Source organism: Austrofundulus limnaeus, unplaced genomic scaffold (genome assembly GCF_001266775.1).
Source record: "Austrofundulus limnaeus strain Quisiro unplaced genomic scaffold, Austrofundulus_limnaeus-1.0 Scaffold2, whole genome shotgun sequence".
Taxonomy (NCBI): domain Eukaryota; kingdom Metazoa; phylum Chordata; class Actinopteri; order Cyprinodontiformes; family Rivulidae; genus Austrofundulus; species Austrofundulus limnaeus.
In genome coordinates this window covers 439885-445058 of record NW_013952404.1, presented here as the reverse complement: position 1 = coordinate 445058, position 5174 = coordinate 439885, and the positions used below count along the sequence as shown (strand labels likewise).

The 5174-nt window shown below is 39.4% G+C and overlaps 1 long non-coding RNA gene across 2 annotated transcripts in view; it reads right to left on the bottom strand.

The window, feature by feature from the left end:
• Nucleotides 1–5174, bottom strand: part of LOC106518431 (uncharacterized) — an 18538-nt gene that overhangs the window by 13049 nt on the left and 315 nt on the right. Inside the window, exons 2-3 of one of the 2 annotated variants that reach the window (XR_001310319.1) lie at nt 4085–4251; nt 2623–3747 (exon numbers count right to left, since the gene is read on the bottom strand). This is a non-coding gene — a long non-coding RNA (uncharacterized LOC106518431). Of the gene's footprint in view, nt 1–2622; nt 3748–4084; nt 4252–5174 lie in introns of those variants that run through there. The other variant, XR_001310320.1, reaches the window with a different exon arrangement.

Sequence of the window (5174 nt, the reverse complement as noted above, 5' to 3'; positions counted from 1 at the left end):
ATTTCCCTCTGGGATCAATAAAGTATTTTTGAATTGAATTTGAATATATTTACCCAGAGGATGAAGTCATTTGACCTCTGGAGCAGCAGGTTTTGAGGTTTTGTTCATTTGTCCGTCCATCACCTATACCCGCTTCTTCCTTTCAGGGTCATGGGGGTCACTGGTGCCCATATCCAGCAGTCACAGTGTGCGGGACAGGGTGCACCCTGGACCAGTCTCAGTCCATCACAGGGACATACAGACAACCATTCACTCTCTCACACCTAGCGACAACCTAACCGTCATGTTTTTGGTCTGTGTGAGGAAGCCGGAGTGCCAGGAGAGAACCCACACATGCACGGAGAAAACATGCGAACTCTACCCAGAAGGGTCCCCGGCCCAGGATTAGAACCGGCAACCTTCTTGCTGAGAGGCATCAGCTCTACCAACTGATGGTTTCAGAGGAGTAAAAGAACTGCTGCTCCTCTGCATTAAAATAAGTCAGATGAGGTGGGTCATCTGGAGGTTTTCTGGGTTTGTCCCACTGGGAGAACTTCCTGTAGGGTTTGTAAATCCTCTCTGGTCCGGGAACGCCTCAGGATCCCCCAGGAGGAGCTGAAGACCACAGAGGAGCAGGAGAAGATGGGCAGTGATGAAGTGGGAGGTTCTTGGTGTGTGGGAAGAGTTTGTCAAAGACATGAGTGGTCTGTTTGATTATTTTGGGTGGGAATTTGAAGAAACCATAACAGTTGGATTAACGCTGGGGGGCCGTGTAGCTTAGTCGAAACGGACAGAAAACGCCTAAATTTTAAATAAAAATATTAATTTTAGYCATAACTTGAGACAGGAATGACGAAATTTGAACACGTGTGGAGAAACGTGTAACATTTTGGATGGTTAAACTCCACCCACACAGCCAAGCCACGCCCACTCTGTACCACAGGGACCCGTACTCGGCACCTTGAAGCTGCCTTTATGCATTCTCTTGTCTTAATTCCTGCAATTCTGCACAAAATGTTTTGTTGTGTTTTTATTTCCAGGCCTACAACAGCGGGAAAACTTTACAGCCCAWATTTGCAATTTAAGACGTGACGAAAACAATAATTTGCTCTTTTCCTTGTCTGTAAAAAGAAAATAAACACCTGCTGTGAGTGTAGCTGTTTTTAAAGTGACCTGCTTGCTTGTTAGATTTAATTATAGGATCAGGAAAGAAAAAGTTGGGGCCGTATCGGCGCTGACTGAAGGATGACAGATGAAGTTTTTCTGAAACGAGCTGTTTTCTGGGATGTACGTCCACTTCTTCTCCTGTTTTTGGTTTCCAGGKTACAGTGAGGTTCTCCTCGGGCCAGGAAGAGCCTCGGGCTCCTGATGAAATATTCATCCTCGCCGTGAGGGGACACGAGGAAAGTTACATGGAAAATTAAAAGGACCAAACAAGGAGAGAAGCTGGGACATGGCCTGAATGACAAACACAGTTACTGAAACAAAACTTTCTCTGTGGATGAARCTGTGAAACACAGGGCCTGAAAACATTCTGCTGCCAGAATTAATCTGTCTGATATCTCCTGTGAAGCTGAAATCGACCAKCAAAAACAAGTTTTCAGGGGCGGTTTAACGCCTCACAGCGGAAACCGGACTCCGTGTTTGCTTCTACTTTCCAGTTTTTGAGTTTTGTCCTCCTGAAAGTCGGCGAAGTTTACATCCAAAACCTGAGCTTTGGAACAGCAGCTTCAGTGTTTGTGTTGGAGGTGTAATTACAGTCGATTCCATTACTCGCTCRTGTAAACAGTGTCTGTTCACTTTGATGTTTCACTGAATTTATTATGTTTTAAGCTTCGGTTTGATGTTTAAGCACAAACCAGTTTTGTGAGGCCACATTACAGAAATCTGTCCTTTAAAAACCAAACAAACAAGCCTCCAGTGGGTATTAAAAAACACTTAAACTGAAGGATCTCCAATATTACTATTATAAAGAAATCATTGATCAATTTAGATTATTTAAAAGTGGTAAAACATTTTTTTATCTAATTTTACCTATAATTACAAACATGTCTTCAGTTTACAGGACAGTCTTTTGAATTCAGTGTTTATTGGGGGGACTTTTATCAATTAGGGATCTTAACATTGACCCAGAATTTGTTAAAATATGGATTTTTTTAACCTAAAAATACATTTTTTAAAAAGCATTTTCTACTTTAAAAGGATTTGGCGGACGTCTGCACTCTTTGAGTAGATGGTAATCTGACAAAATCAAATATTCCCTGTAAAGATGGCTCCTGGCTAAAAATATGTGAAATAAGATTAGTGAGTTTATCATTTTTTTAATATAAATAAAAAAACACAATTTATCGCATGGCCACGAGATTCTTTTTTTAATCCAATGTAACCAGACGGACTCTATAGTGGACTTAAAGTTAATAGAAATAAATTTATTGGAAGCTTTTTGGTCGGCTAATGGTTTACAAAGTTAGCAAAAATGCTAATCTGTTAAACAAGAACTTAGCTTCACTGGTAGCGGTTTGTGTACTAGAAATGTGGCCTCCATTGCAGGACTGTTTAAACAACTTTTTTGTTTGTTTTAATGGAATWWWWKKTTTTTTTTTATGAGATTGTCTCCATCTGAAACGTTTTTCAAAGCCACATTCTGCTAAAATAACCTATTGGTGTTTATAAAACTTCACAATAATCCAAAGGGAGTTTGTTGTAAAAAATAGAAATAGTTCGTATGAGAAATTTCTTCCTGGTTTTTTAAGCTCTGKATAATTTGAATTTTAAAACAAGCTAATGATAAAGGTGTTTATTTAGGTCATAAAATTKAATAAACGATGTCAGGACTGAAGCAAAGGAGCCGTTCACAAACTTTTGATWTTTCTTTAATATTTGTTAAAATTTGTTTTGATCATCTAATAATGAAGAACTTAACTTTCCTTAGAGCTGTTTATTTGTTTGTTTTAAATGAGTGTATTTATAAAATCCAGCCCAAAAAATGAAAAAAATCCTTTTAAATCATCACATTTTCTGAATATTTGTGGATTAAGACCAGTGTTGGTTTCTCTTTTTAATTATTTTTTTGTAAAGAAAGAACTCCTCCTGTTTTGTACTTCACTCATACGAACTCTGAGACCTTAAAACATTTTAATTCTCTGCAGTTGAGTCCTGTGAATAAATATCTTTGTCTAAAATGATGTTTTGCTTTTACAACCAGATCTGCTGCTTCGTCTCTGTGGGCCCATTGGGATTGAGSCCGTGTGTGAAACGACTGAGTGAATAAGATCGTCAGAACCTCCTTTAGAACCTCCATCTGTCTTCCTGTGAATGGCCCGTCAGTAAACACCTGCTAATATCATCATAGAGCCGACAGTGATGGATGAAAGTCGTTCTCCTGAGATGGGAACGGCACGGCTGATTGGCCTCTTCCACGCCGACGAGCATATTGCCCAAAAATGACACTTTAACGAGCTCCTTCCCCRTCTTAAGTGCCACACGCCGGCCCCCTCGTCCCCTCAGCCGCCGCTCGGTTGACCCCGGGACCGCACGAAGCCCACCCTCGGTTCTCCTGCTCGCTTCGTTGGCTGACAGATCGGAGACAGCTCATTAGGCRAATAATGAGAGCCACACGTTTAGTTACATCATCGACATATTTGTGTCAGGAGACGGAGCGTCGGGTGCATCAAGTGTCCGGTGATTAACGCAGGGTTGTGGTTCTGGGAAGCCTTCAGACATCAGAGGACTTCGGGCTCAGCTCGAGACCCGCTTAATGACTTCCTCCTGAAAATCAAGCACACCTCGTGTGACGAAAACTCAGCTTCAGCTCTTTAATCATCTGAGAGGATTTCAGTGTTTGACTCAGAAATATTTAACAAACAAAGGTTGGAAATTGTGACCTTTGATCTTTTGGGTTTCATGTATTGATTTGGTTCTGAAGAACAAAAAGGCTCTGATTGATGGATTGAGATTTTTAACATCTCTGATTCATCCTGACCTTTAACCTAAACTCATAACCCAAAAATGATGTTCCWCCACATCAGGACCAGATTCTGGTCTCCATGAGGACTACAAAGTCAGTCATGATAAAAGGTCCTAAAAAGGTAAACCAGGCACTTACACAGAGAAGACTCTCCGGTTGGTTCAGGTCTGAGCTTTCATTTGTTGTTTCAGTTTTCAGACACACGAGGGCGCTGTTGTCCACTTTCTCGTCCTCTGTGAACACAGCACCTCCACAGAAAGATGCTTCACCTCCACAAACTTCACTCTTTGGCCTAAAACATCTGTCTGGTAAAAAAAAAAAAAAAAAATGATAATATCAAAGAAACACCTGGAAAAGAAGTTTTAAAAATAGAAAAGCTGACGTAGTACTGCAAAAAAAACTGCAAAAGTAATTACAAACAACAAGAAAATCTATCAGCCTGAGCAAAAATATATAAATTTGTCACTTTTCTAGTTTTATTTAACTTTTGTGTTTCARTGTAACTGCTCTGCCCTAGCAAAATAATATAAAAAAGAAAAGATTTAAAGAAATCCAACTGTTTAAAATATATTTTGTATTAATTCAGATGATGTTGCAACCGAGTCGGCTCAATGTGCCGACTCATTTCATTGCTGCCATGGTTTTAGTTTATTTTTAATATTCTTTTTTTTTTTTACCCAATGATTAGCCTTTACTTGTTTATGGGAGTTAAGCGGTTCATCATGACAACTTTCGACTCTTTTAAATTCATTTAGTCTAAACAGCGTTCATAAAGACCTAGCTTTCAGCCGTGCTTTGCAATAATTCAGACATGGCATATTRAGGACATTTTGCTATCATAACGTAAAATATCAACAATAAAACCAGAAACAGTTATGCACAAGAYGCTTGATTTTACGCATCAGCTATAGCAGTGGTGGGCATGGTTTCACTAATCAGCTAATAGTGGAAGTAACCCTTTGTTTAGCCGATTAGCTTTTCCACTAATTTTGAAAAGTGTTAGCTTCAGCTAAACATTAACTTCACTAGCAACTTAGTTTTACTTGTTTTTTTTTTTACTTCCACTTTTTTTATTTTATATTTTTTGCATGTATAGCAGCTTAACTTTAGTGATAGTTTTAGTTAGCAGATTATGAATAAAGGAAGCTAACTGACCGCAGTGAAGTTAGTTTCAAGTTGGATATTCGATATTCGAGCTCCGCGGAGTAAGCGGCGTTTAGCTCAAGGT